The sequence below is a fragment of the Rhineura floridana genome, chromosome 7 (assembly GCF_030035675.1).
Source record: "Rhineura floridana isolate rRhiFlo1 chromosome 7, rRhiFlo1.hap2, whole genome shotgun sequence".
Classification (NCBI taxonomy): domain Eukaryota; kingdom Metazoa; phylum Chordata; class Lepidosauria; order Squamata; family Rhineuridae; genus Rhineura; species Rhineura floridana.
In genome coordinates, this window is record NC_084486.1 from 44,517,079 (window position 1) to 44,531,505 (window position 14,427).

The 14,427-nt window shown below is 40.8% G+C and overlaps 1 protein-coding gene across 5 annotated transcripts in view; it reads right to left on the minus strand.

The window, feature by feature from the left end:
- Positions 1–14,427, minus strand: part of SGMS1 (sphingomyelin synthase 1) — an 86,533-nt gene that overhangs the window by 29,815 nt on the left and 42,291 nt on the right. The window contains exon 1 of one of the 5 annotated variants that reach the window (XM_061635382.1): positions 7,525–7,619. The exons of the other annotated variants lie outside the window; for them this stretch is intronic. The gene's annotated coding sequence lies outside the window, so the exon portion shown is untranslated. Of the gene's footprint in view, positions 1–7,524; positions 7,620–14,427 lie in introns of those variants that run through there. 5 annotated transcript variants of the gene reach the window in all.

Sequence of the window (14,427 nt, forward strand, 5' to 3'; positions counted from 1 at the left end):
CACCAGAGTTGGCTGTGGATACCTTGTCCAATTGCCTGGAGTCTGTAAGTGGATGGATGGGAGAGAACAGGCTGAAGTTAAACCCCGACAAGACCGAGGTGTTACTAGTGGGGGATAAAAGAAGGCTGGGAAATTTTGACCTGGTACTTAATGGGGTGAAATTACCCCTGAAAGACCAGGTCCGCAGCCTAGGGGTCATTTTGGACTCCCAGCTGTCTATGGAGGCTCAGGTTTCTGCAGTGAGCCGGGCAGCTTGGTACCAACTTCATCTGGTACAAAGGCTGCGTCCCTAACTTCCTCTACACCTGCTCCCACGAGTGATACATGCCCTGGTCTCCTCTCGATTAGACTATTGTAATGCGCTCTACGTGGGGTTACCCCTGAAGACGGTCCGGAAATTACAACTGGTACAGAATGCGACGGCACGCTTAATAAAGCAGAGCCATCACCGGGACCACGTTACCCCAGTGTTGATGGAGTTACACTGGTTGTCAGTTGTGTACCGGGCCCAATTCAAGGTGTTGGTACTAACCTTTAAAACCCTATACGGTTCCGGCCCAGTCTATCTGAAGGAACGCCTCCAGTATCACCAAATATGCCGCCAAACAAGATCAGCCTCACAAGACCTTCTCTCGGTCCCACCGGTGAAAACAGCTAGACTGGTGCGGACCAGAGAGAGGGCCTTTTCGATTGTGGCCCCCACCCTCTGGAACTTGCTTCCTTTTGACCTTCGTCACGCCTCCTCCCTGATGGCTTTTCGCCAAGCTTTAAAGACCTGGCTGTTCAGGCAGGCCTATGGGATTTCTGGGGTGGGTTAGGTTTTTATATTGTATTACTGAAGGATGGTTAGATGAATTGCTGTTAATATTGTAATTTGCTGTATGTATATGTTTTTATATTGTTTTTATATTGTGTACGTCGCCCAGAGTGTCCATTTAGGCGGACAGATGGGCGACTAATTAAATAAAATTTTATTATTTATTATTATTATTACTGCTGCAGAGACTGAGAGGAAGGGACTAGAGATGAAGTTATCCAATACTGAATTAAGAGGTGGAGTCTTAAGAGACAGAGCTTTGCTATGAGAAAAGTGAAAGAACCAGAAAGGGGAGGCTAAATACAAAATAGTAGCTGTTCCCATCTCATGAGAGGCACAGGTGGATGAAATTGGGGGTGAGTAGACAGCAAGAATCCAAAAGATAGGAAGTTTGAAATTTGAGGCACCATATTTTTGTATCATAAGCAGCTTAATTTCTTCACCACAACTTAAGGATGCACCTCCATAGATAGGCAAAGGGGATTGTGGTGAAGTACAGTTGCAGAATTGCAGCTATACATCAGGATTACTTTGCCCACTCCTTTGGAAGTCCTTCTACTTTCCTCTCCCCAATAAAGATCAGGCAGTGATGGGGTAGCCAATAAGGCAAACATTGACTGAAGTCTCCAAACTGGTTTAAATTAGAAAAATCATCCCATTTTAGACAGACACTGATGAATGTCAGTTGACGAGTCCTACCTAGACCTGAAACAAAGCAACAAACATGTTTCACATGCAAGGAGACCATGGGACACCAGAGGCAGGAAAGGGGACTAGCTCAAGCTTAAGTAGAAGAAAGAAATCACCTCTCGTGGTCTGTCACAAGGGTAGAGCTTCTGAAAAAGAGTGGTATGGGAGCAACCTTCTGGAACCATCTCAAAAAGCTAAACAAATTGGGAATGCACTATGCACCCAGTTACAGGAAAAAACTCTTCCAGTACTTTGCCCTGAAAAGACAGGGCTTTTTCACAAAGGTCTAAGCTTGAACTGAAGAGTCCTTACATGATTCCAGTGACATCCTGAGTTGAGTTAAATGTCATGCCAGAGGATAAAAGGCAAGCTATAGGGGCAACGCTGCCCTTCCAATCTATTTTTTTAGTAAGATACTCTTGTTCTCAGAGTTCTCAAAAACGGAAAAAGAGGTACCGGATTTAGTTAACACAGGATGCGATTGTGTGTTGGGAACCATTTATTGACAATGGAAGATTACTGGCCAAATTGTAGGTGCATTAGATACACTTGCATTAGATATGGTACTCGATTTGGGAGTTAAGATAGGGTATAACATCCTGTGACTGGCAAGTGCTGGGGCCAGTGCTGATTCACACAATAAGGGCTTTTCCTTGGTGACCACATGATGCTCCCATTGCTCAGACCAACCAGATCACACACACAGTCTTGTAGCATGTACAGAGCTCCAGCTGAACTGTGCATTTGTGTAACAGAGGGCAGCTGGTGAATGTGTAGAAAGAATGAAAATAAATGTCCTCACTCAGAAATGAACCTATGCTAGGCCCACATCGTGCAAATCAAGTATGTGCATGCACAGAAAAGTTTGAACAGTTGAGAATGTGGACACTGGAGCAACACAAGCTTCATAGTGAGGGAGTACTGGTTGAGGCTCTCCTAGTGCAAAATTCACTCCCATTATTTTTGAAGCCCTTCCACTTCCAACATGAACTCACTAGATGGCATCAGCCTTGTCTTTTTGCTCCCCATCAAAAACTTGGGGATAAGTCAAGGCTGTCATAAGAATTACTGCGATGTTACATGTGAAGTGCTTAGAGCACTTCGGAAAAGTGCTTTATAAATGCATTTTCATAAAAAATATGTCTGCAATTCTATGAACATTAATGTTGAACTTTGTGACTTATTTCTGAACAAACTTGCACAGGATTGGGCTGCACAGCCACAATCCTATGTACACTTACTTGGGAGTAAACCCTGTTGATTTTAGTGAGATTTACCTTCAGATTAAAATGCAGAGGATCTGGCCATCAGTATTGGTCTGAACAATCTCATAAAATACTAATCTATTTCTTGCTTTGCCACCTTAATGCATATTATGGACCCTTGCAACTCTGCTCCTTTCCTTTTGCTAAACTCACTCTGAACATGAAAGGATAAAGTTGAACCATCTGACTGTTTTGTGGTTACTGAGATTTTCTTCAAACTCAGCTGCATCACCTTAATGAAGCAAACGATGGAGCCGCAAAAGTTATTTGCCATTTTACTATAACATTACCAATTTCCTTGACAGTCTATTACAATGCTAAAGCTCTAAGATTCTGAAGCATATCTCAAGAGTTTATAATACAAACAGTGAGTCACTGTAACACTAAACTGACAGCATAAACCAAAGAGGTGATTCAAGAAAACTGCAAGTATAACTAGCTTCCTACTTTTTACAACCCAATCAGAGAGCTTGGAAGTAATTCATTACAAGTAACGAATTACTTGTAATTCATTACTTTTTTGAAGAACGAGTGGGTAATTCCTTTACATTTTGATTGTAATAGAACCAGGAGTAGTTTTATTACTGTTGTGGAGTAATTGTAATGTTTCCAGCATTACTTTGGGGCATTACTTTGGGGAGGGAGCAGGGGAAGTCTTCTGCTCCTCTGATTTGTGGATGAAAATCATGTGCCTCAAACTAAGCTTCTGTGCAGCAGCGCTCTTCCCTCGAGCTCTGTGGGTAAGCAGAAAGCAACGAGGGAGGAGGTAGAGAGCAAGATGGGGGTGGGTGGAGTGGAAAAAACAATTGTTTAAAAAAATGGACAGTGGTGGAGAAGAATGAAGGGAGAAAGGAGCCGGAAGTGCGTGGGTGCGCACGTGTGTGTGTGTGTGTGTGTGTGTGTGTGTGTACGTACACACTTGGCACACAAAGTGTCCTCCACCACCCTCTCTGGCTACTGTGCTGCATTTGCACTATTTTAACTTTTTTGCATCTCAGGGGGAAATGTTTGCTTGGGTGAGTGTCCCTTAGTTGGTGGCAGGGCAGGGTCTGGGAGATGGTTAAGTGAGAGAGATTATGCTTGCTGGCTGAGGGGGTTGCACTTGATTTGACGTGCAAAGATCTGAGTAGTGGCCTCTGCCTCCCTCCCCACCTCCCTTACCAGTGGAGAGACCACCATTGCTATCTTATGGATAAAAAGAATTATTCTACAACCTCTGTATGTGCATGTTACCGGTACCCATACATTATGCTCAACATTGAAGGCCCTCCTCCAGGGAAGCTCGGAGGATGGCAACAAGGTAGAGGGCCTTCTCAGTTGTGGCCCCCAAATTATGGAATGATCTTCTTGATGAGGTGCGCCTGGCATTATCTTTTTGGCGCCAGGTCAAGACTTTCTTCTTCTCCCAGGCATTTTAGCATGTGTTTTTAAATAGTTTTTAAAAATGTGTTTTTAAATTTGTATATTTGTTTTTAATGTTTGTAATTGTTGTAAACCGCCCAAAGAGCTTCAGCTATGGCGCGGTATACAAATGCAATAAAAGAATAAATAAATAATGTTTTAGGCTATGGGTTTAATACCTGGAGTTGCATTGCAAGATCAAAACACAAAACCACAAACTCAACAAAGGGATTTAAGTAAAAACCGAAATGACATTGCCTTGATCTTCAAATACACATATGCATTACCTGATATATGTGTGTGGAGACAAAGAACAGATGAAGAATGCTGTTCTCTACTACAAACCTGAGGGCTACATGTGCTGGTAGTGTACACGTTTGTAGTAGAAGACAACATTTTCAGGGGTGGGGGCAACTTCTCAAACTGAGAAAGAAAAGTTCAATTATTCACCAACCAACAGTAGCAAAAATTATTCATATTTCATCTGTCGGCAGTCTTCCCCTATCCCCATGCCTTATCTATAAATTTCACCACAATTTTTCCCTCTCTTAACCTTTTATGTCAAATCCGTATATCAACAGCCAGACTCCATCATGTTATATAATATATGCACACACTCAATCTGTCAGCAAGTTATTATGCAGTCCTGCCCACAGTCCTTGGCATAACATTAGTGTCACTGAATGAACCCTTATGGTGAAAGAGAAGGTGGAGCCATACTGATGACACAGTGTAGCCCCCAGCAAAACAACATGCATGGGAAAAAACAGTTAAAGAATTCTGCCATGTCTTGATATTTGTGCAGTACAAGTAAATGAAACTGGCAATGTCAATTTCCCAAAAATTGTAGGGTACTATTAGCCTCCTCCCTAGTGTAGAAGTTTCTTTTTTAAAAAAATGGTAGAAGAAAATTAGCTATTCTAATTTTGTTTTCGGACAGAGAAGCTCTACAAAATTAAAGCTCTACAAAAGTAATAACCACTCTAATCACAGTTTGCAGTGCACTAGCAAGGTTTCCATTCATGCCACAGCAACAATCTAGAGATCACCAACGTCGACCACTACAGGACACTCTGAAAAGCCCCCCCCCCAAGAAAGCATTTTTTTCAATTTCCTCTTGAATTTCAAAAGCAGCTTACCACAGATTACAGAACTGGGGGCAGGGGAAGTGTTTCTGCTACAGTTGGTCACATGGTTCTCTGGACTGTGATCAGGACTTGAGCTTAGTTTTGAGAGCTTAGAATTGTTGAAATTATGTACTTTTACATAACTTGATCCTAGCCCTGAATAAATACTATCGTTATTCCCTACTCAATTGGCACTGTAGCGATTCAAAGAGTCACCATATATGTTGTGTGTTTTAAGAATAAGCTATGGGAACAGACACAAGCTGTTATTCATGAGGAAAGAGGGCGGGGGGAAATGCTGTTGGGAAAAATGAGACAAGACAAGAACTACTGCTGTTTCTAATTACATCACCATCAAAAAATTATCCTGAAGCTATTATCCTGCGGGTATCTGGGTGTGGCCTTTGAAATAGGAATGAATTCAATAAGAACACAGCACAGCCTATTTCCAACTTTAAAAAAAACAGACAAACTTTGAGACTTGGAGATTTGTCCTGGCTCTTTTCACCTTAGCATAACTTTTCATGTGAACTTGAATAGTTTTGCTCCTCACCCTCAGCCTCCATTTCCTCTAACACGTTGGTACCATAGGGCTAGAGGACAATCCTCTGTTTGAAGGGCTGTCCAATCAGGTTCAATAAAGAACCTTAGGGACCTTGAACAAGCCCATCAACAGCACCAGGAGAGCAGACTGAGCAGGCACGCCGGTCACCTGGTCTTTCTATTTATAGTAATTCTTTCTAAATTTGCATATCTATTAAAATTTGTGTATGAATTAGCACATGCACATTTTATACATATTTGTGTCCTCTTTTGATGGTGTATTCCTTCTTCTTATGGCAATGCATAAGGGACCAACCTAAAGCATCAGTTTCACTCATCACAGAGAAACAATAGCACACATGCACTCATATCTAAAAAACGTTAAATATTTTAAATCCATCTTACTGGGGTTTAGCTATAAAGACTACCTCACCTCATGAGCTAATGTTACCTAATGTTACAAAGCTCTTTAACATCACTTGAAAGAAGAAAAATTCTTGCAACGATTTACTTTTTTTTCCTGAAAGCACCTTCCATCAAGTTTATTTACCTGCTAAAGAAAAAAAATCCAGTGTTTGAGCCTTCTTCAAAACAAGAACATGATATTTAAAATGTTTTGAAAAAAGCAAATTCTATGGTTTTATCAAAACTTACATTCTAATGTTATTTTGTTTAGTGTGTTTTCTAGATGCAGCTTTTATGTGTACTGATAAAGCAGCCACCACTGAAAGTCATTTTTTACAATATTTTCAAGAAGAAATTGATAGACACAAGGCACTTGGGAGTACTAAAATTACATTTGCTAAAGTATTTGCTTTGCTAATAGAATATATGTAGCTACCATAAGTGGAGAATTCCCATCAAGAATTACTAATACTACCTAAATTATTTAGTGAATCATGGAGAAAATTAACCTCAAACAGTTGTCCACAGAGAGCAACTCATTGCTAAGGTGCTAGCCCTTTGTCTTTGAAGATGCTAAAAATACAATTGTGACATGCCATAATCCTATTATGTGGTGAATCATCAAATGACTATTGATAAGATGGTCCTAGGCAAGTATTAGGGAACTCTTGATTGGGATCCATTATACAGAGATTACAACTGACCCAGATAATGAAGACAGCTTTGTTATAGAAACTTTGATGAAAGGAGCAGTAAAAAAAAAAAGTCAATTAAACAGCCAGCACACTGAACCCTGAAACCTGCCCGCTTTTAAAATTACCTACCAGTGTAATGATATAAAAACTGCTCCAAAAAGAACAGTGGTAAGAATTGTTATTATAAAACATACAATGTGTAGAACTACAGAGACTGTTGTGTTTTAAACGTTTTTAAACTGCTTTTCATTTTAATTTTGCATACCTTCCACTGTACCTCTTGCTATTTCTAAGAATTCAAGGAACATCTGCATATATTAAAATTCAATACTGCAATCAAGATTTGTTCCTTTTGTTACTCTGTGCATGCAAAAGACACTTTGGCAGACTGACTTCAGAGTGTTAATATTTGAGAATGTTACTTCCATGCCTCTTTCACAGCCTTAATGAAAGCTTCTCCTCCCCAATACTCAGAAGAATCTACAATTTCATATAAACAGACAATATTGCATCGAAAGTCAAACAGAAAGCAGCAACACCACAAAACAAGCTCTTAAATAAAACGCTCAGCAAAAACTCACGGCTTTTCCTCTAGCTGCTTTTCTCCATATAAACTGTACAAAACTACATCAGCAGCTTTTCAGAAGAGGAGGAGGTGTGAGACCTTACTGGGAAATCCAGTTCATCTGGAGGAAGCCTGTGACTTATGTGGGAGGAACTATGTACCGTTAGAGAGAACTTTAAGCCTATCACTGTTATGAATGCTAGATTTATTTCACTCCAGCTTGCACAGATCAGAGAATGAGGATGGGCTTGCCAAGAGAATGTAGAGTTCATGGTATCTTGGGTGTGGTAGTATTCAGCTAGCTCTGTTTTCCAGAGTTTAAGAAAGACTGGCGTAATTTTAGGATTAGAACATATTGGAGGGGTTCCTCCTGAAAGTTAACACTCCCAAAAAAACGCCCCCCGAATATCTGCAGATTGGATAGTCATAACTGGAATTTTATAACTCAGCTTTAATGATCCTAAGTAAATTCATGTGGCAATGTATAATCCATTCAAATTCCTGCCTACATTTGTGTTTGCAGATGCTCAAATCGCAATTGGCCATACAGTATCATAATCAGTTACTATAAATTTTTTTTTGTTGTACAAACAATGCTAATACATTAAAAAGGCTACAAAATAACTTATCACAAAGAGTGCATTTTCAGTTGGAACTGAGATCCAACAGACTAGCTGTGAAGGAAGCAAAAAGTGCAAAGGTAAAAAGAAGTACATGTGATTTAAATAAGCAAAGCATCACCACACATGAGAATGAAAAAACTGCAGGTAAAACACATAACAAAGGTATAACTTATATCATAGAATCATAGAGTTGGAAGGGGCCTTGTAGGCCATCGAGTCCAACCCCCTGGCTCACAGCAGGAAATCCACAGCTAGAGCATCTCCTGCAGATAGCTGTCCAGCCTCTGCTTGAAGACATCCAGCGAAGGGGATCCCACCACCTCCCTAGGTAGTCGGTTCCATTGCCGAACTGCCCTTACTGTCAAGAAGTTCCTTCTAATGTCCAATCTGAATCTACGCTCCTGCAACTTAAAACCATTAGACCTAGTCCTACCCTCTAAGGCAGCAGAGAACAAATCTGTACCCTCCTCTATGTGACAGCCCTTCAGGTACTTAAAGAGTGCAATCATGTCACCCCTCAGCCTTCTCTTCACCAGACTGAACATGCCAAATTCCTTCAACCTTTCCTCATAAGACTTGTTCTCCATACTGGCTATCATCCTCGTCGCCCTCTTCTGAACCCGTTCTAACTTGTCTATATCTTTCTTAAAATGAGGCGCCCAGAACTGAACGCAGTATTCCAGATGAGGCCTGACCAATGCAGAATATAGTGGGACTATTACTTCCCTCGACCTGGAAACTATAGCTCTGTTTATGCAGCCCAAAACCGTGTTTGCCTTTTTTGCCGCAGCATCACACTGCTGGGTCATGTTCAACTTACGATCCACTACAATTCCAAGGTCCTTCTCACACGCACTACTGCTAAGCGGGTATTTCCCATCCTGTGCCCGTGCATTTTGTTTTTGTGGTCTAAATGCAGAATCCTGCATTTGTCTTTACTGAATGTCATTTTATTAATTTCAGCCCAATTTTCTAGTCTATCCAGGTCCCTTTGGATTTTATTCCTGTCTTCCATTGTGTTAGCTATCCCTCCCAGTTTCATATCATCTGCAAACTTCATAAGGCTTCCCTCCACCCCATCATCTAAGTCATTGATAAAAATGTTGAAGAGTATAGGCCCCAGGACCGAACCCTGTGGCACTCCACTCGAAACCTCCTTCCAGTCCGAAGCAGAGCCACCGACGACCACTCTTTGAGTACGGTTTTCCAACCAGTTGTGAATCCACCTGACAGTATTTCCATGTAGTCCGCATTTGACTAGTTTGTTAATCAAAAGGTCATGGGGGACTTTGTCAAACGCCTTGCTGAAATCTAGATAGATGACATCTACAGCATTTCCACCATCTACTAAGCTAGTGACCCGATCAAAAAAAGAGATGAGATTAGTTTGACAGGATTTTTTCTTGACAAACCCATGCTGACTCCTTCTAATCACAGCATTGTCATCTAGATAGTTGCCAATGGACTCTTTTATTATCTGTTCTAATATCTTTCCCGGTATTGAAGTCAGACTGACTGGCCTGTAATTCCCCGGATCTTCTTTTTTACCCTTTTTAAAGAGTGGGACGATGTTTGCCCGTCATGTGTAGTCGGAGAGAATATGGAAGCAACATCAGCTAGGCAGCAAGTAACAAACACTGGTAGAAGATCATTTAGGCTGCAATCCAGTACATGTCTACTCAGAAGTAAACTCCATTGGGTTCAATAAGAATTACTCCCAGGTAAGTGTGTACTGGATTGCAGCCTGAGTATGGTAGGAGGAGGAAGAACCCAAATTTGCAAGTCTTCAACTGCAATTCAGTGTATGTCTACTTGGAACTAAGCCGTAATGATTTAAATGAGACCCTCCCTCCGGACTGCAGTTTTACAGACCAATTATATACATTTACTCAACTGTAAATCTCATTGTGTTTAATGGAGCTTATGTCTAAGTATGCATAGGTGACTCCAGTCTTAACTGCTAAAATATAAAAATCCCATGTGTGATTTTTAAAATACTGAAAAGTTAGAGCACATATTGTAAAACACAGTGGCACAAGGACAAATGAAAGTGTAAAATTAATTCTCAAATCAACATAAGAAGCAGAAGACAAGGCGAGTATACTTGCTGAGTTTTAAGATTTCCCACACAATATTCAGTAAATGTCTGTGCATGACTAAACAGAAAGGACAGGTATTTTGTTCTAAGTGTATCTCCTGCTTCAGTGCAACTACCTTCCTATATGAACTGGTACCTACATGGCCAATGGGGAGTGTGTGTATGTGGACTGCGGACAGGACGAACGTCAAAATGATCAGCCACACTAAGAAGGGTCATGTTCTCTCCAAGAATTTATATTCCAAGAAGCGAAAGGCATTAGCTAATGCTACATGTTGTACAAACCCCTATGCACTCTCCAAACCTCGAAGCATGGAAGTACATACAAAAGCATGCCATATCTGATATAGATCTCAGTCCCAGTTATTTACAGTTCATTGGCCAGCCCAGGTGTAGCCTATGTGGTGCCCTCCAGATGTTGCTGAAATACAGCTCCCATTATCCCTGACCATTTGTCATGCTGGCTGGGGCTGATGGGAGTTGTAATCCAAAATATCTGATCATCACCATGTTGGCTTCCCAGTGGGCCAGCCAAATTCACCAAGTCTTTTGTCATTTTCATTAAGCCATGAGCTTGACATCCTTATAGTCATAATGTATTTTATTTTTTAAAATTACATCCTCCCTTCTTAGCAAAGCTTTCAGGGCTGCTAACAAGATTAAAATTTATTAGCAACTTTGCTTTAAATATCCTATTCATTCCATTCCCTTTCCATGAAAAAGGAAAAATCAGAAGCCATATCTAAACAGTCAAAAGATAATTCATTGAAGTAATCTGTATACGAGCAAACGTTTCAGCAAAATATGAAGAGTATCAGTAAATGTATGTACCCAGTGATGATATCTAAAATTCACTAATAGGCAAAAAAAACTTGCGGTTTAAGAACGTACCTATAGCCCACAGATATTTCTATCCAACTTTAAAAAGCAGGGAAATTGGGCAGCTATAGTGAATGCACCAGGGGAGCAGAAGACCTGACCTCCTCTCTGAGATATTGGACTGCCCTATAAATTTGGGGAGGAGGAAGGTAGAGGAGAGGGGAAGGAGGGAAAAAAGCAGGTCTAATCATTTGCATGCTTATTGAGTTCAATGGGATTTACTCCTATGCAATCATGGTTTTGACCTATAAAGCCTTACACGGTGTGGGACCACAGTACCTTGTGGAACGCCTCTCCCGCTATGAACCTACCCGTTCACTTCGTTCAGTATCTAAGGCCCTCCTCCAGGTACCATCTCACCAGGATGCACGGAGGATTGTTACCAGATCTAGGGCCTTTTCTGTAGTGGCCCCCGAATTGTGGAACAGCTTACCTGAAGAGATACGCCTGGCGCCTACGGTGCTTTCTTTTAGGCGCCAGGTTAAGACCTGGCTGTACTCCTAGGCTTTTTAATGTTTTTAATGTTAATGTTTATGTCTACGTTTTATTTTAATATTGTTGTTGATATATGTGATTGATTTTATTATAATATTGTATTTTTAATCTGTTTTGTACACCGCCCAGAGAGCTACTAGCTATGGGCGGTCTAAAAATGAAACAAATAAATAATAAAATAAATGGTTAGGATAGGAAAAACTGACCAAGGGGGAGGGGGGGGGGAGGGGGAAGGAATGTATTGCAGGGGGGCAAAGGAAGGGGGGGAGGGCAGGTTTGATCATTTGCATGCTTATAGAGTTCAATGGTATTTACTTCCATGCAATCATGCTTAAGATAGGTAAAACTGACCATGGGGAAGAGGATTGGGAGGAGGGAGAAGGAGGGGATTGGAAGGGGATGGGGAGGGAAGAGGCAAGAGGGAGGGGATAGGAGGGAGAAAGGAGGGTGGGTTTGATCGTTTGCATACTTTTTGAGTTCAATAGGATTTATTTCTGTGCAATCATGTTTGACTGCCTTCAATTTAATCCTGACTTATGTTGACCCTATGAATAGGGTTTTCATGGTAAACGATATTCAGAGGTGGTTTTACCAATGCCTTCTTCTGAGGCTGAGAGACAGTGACTGGCCCAAGGTCGCCCAGTGAGCTTCATGGCTGTGTGGGGATTTGAACCCTGGTGTCCCAGGTCGTAGTCCAACACTGACTTGGGTGAGGGGGAGGAGATTGGCTGTATAAATATTTTAATACACAAAGGTGGTCTCAAAAGATAGATTTTCCCTCAAAACCAGCTTTCTTCACCTACCCCACCCCACCAGAACTGGTCAGACTGGACTTTCCTTTTGGCCTACAGTCTGGTGGATCCTGGACTCAGCAGCAACAGGGGCGGGGACAGAACTTGAAGCCCTCTGCACACACATCAGGCTCTCTCCTTTTAGATCGAATACGTCTGTCCTCAGATCCCAAACCCACTGCATGTAGCAGCAACACAGCAGTATTGGGGGGGGAGTGTGCTACAACATTCACAATCTGAAGACTATATTAACTTCCTGGCACAAGGCAGGCAGCAACACATGCTGCTACAAGTTGCAACACACATACACGCCATCCAAAGTCCACCTTTTTTCCTCCTAATCTTCCTATCATTTACAGGACGGATTTCTGCTAGCATGTTGTGCAGTGTTTTAATTTCTAAAAAAAGTACTGGGGCTCAGGCTGGTGTGAAAGTAGCAACATATTTTCCTGTAAGCACTGATGCTTAATTCTGAGCATGGACAGTTTGACTGTAGTAAGAAGTGTACTCTTCACATGTTCAGAGAAACTTTGCTTCACAAATTCCAGGACATTTAACACAGATTCTAGGCAGGATACCATTGATCCATGGTTTGGGATTTGTTTATTTATTTTTGTGCCCAGGAAGCATGAATGTGTGCACGTGTGCACATAAATGCCTCAGTTCTTGAAAAACTAGAACCTGATAGGCACTGTCTGGAACAAAAGAAGAACATGGGCAATAAATTGATTGCTGGGGAGAAAGTGGGCTGAAGAGAAATAATCCACACAGCCTAGGAATAGGAAGATTGCTATGGTGTTCAACCACCCCCAACTGATGTCAACATAAAAGAGGAAAGTGGAACCTGGAGAGATGGGAACCCAAACCTGTAGGCATGAAGTGTATTTTACATATTGATTGGGAGTGAATCTTCAAAACCTTTAGCTGCAGGCAATGTACATCTTAAATCCTCCACACCTGTTCCTTGATAAACTGAGCTGGGAGAAGATGGACTCCAGATACAATGGTGAGCACAACTTTTCAAAGCTCAGGTTCATTCAAAGATATGTTTTATTGATGATGGCCAATGAGAAACTAACTTTACTTGCTCTTTTAACAACTGAAAATGCTATTGGCGAGCCTTTGTGTCTGACACTGTGCTCCAGCCTATAGGGCCAAGGCAAGAGAAGAGATCCTTTTTAACTAATGGATGAGGGTTAACATTCTAAGGTTGTCTATTGTAACATTAGTTATATTAATCATCCAGTGCTATATACAGTTCACTTTCTTGATGCGTGTAATTTTAAATGTTTAAATTTCTTAAAGTTGCTATAATCAGAGGAAGCTTGTTTTATTTTCCTGCATATAGCAGAAGTAACATTTACAGATCTGTGCATATAAAGTTATCATCTTATATGGAAAGGATAAGTCAGTCATCAAAGTTGTGAAATGGGCTAAAAATACAATTTTAAAATTAGGTATTAAAAAAATCAAATAAATGGAAGGGTGGACTATGAAGATGCTCTTTCTCTGGGATGCCCTTTGGTCTAGGATTGACCCAGCTTTTAAGAATTCTTGAAAATGCGACATGAAATGCAACATGAAAAGTAAAATGATACATATCATAATGGAATGGAGTATAATCATGATGAACTAATCATTAACCCCACTGGAAATTTTAGTTTTAAAAAGGTATCACACTAAAATTTGAAAGGAAATGCAAAGTACAAGGCAAGGAAGAGATTTAACTTCATGCACCATATCAGAAATTTGAAGTTGCCTAATAAAGATTTTACAAAGCATGATCCTTGAAAGACTACTAAATCCTTGTGCAGATAGTTTGTTAATTGAAGCCAGGCTAAAACAACAAAGCATGCGTTAAGGAGCACCAGTTTATTACTGTCATTTTTAAGCAAGGCAGAAATCTTTTTTTCTCGTTGCAGTACATTACAAATTTTCTTTTTAATTAAGAAATAGAAGTGCCTTACCCAACTGGCTCCTTGAAATCATAGTGTCACCCATCCTCTCAATTTGTTGCTGTCATGCCTTTGAAT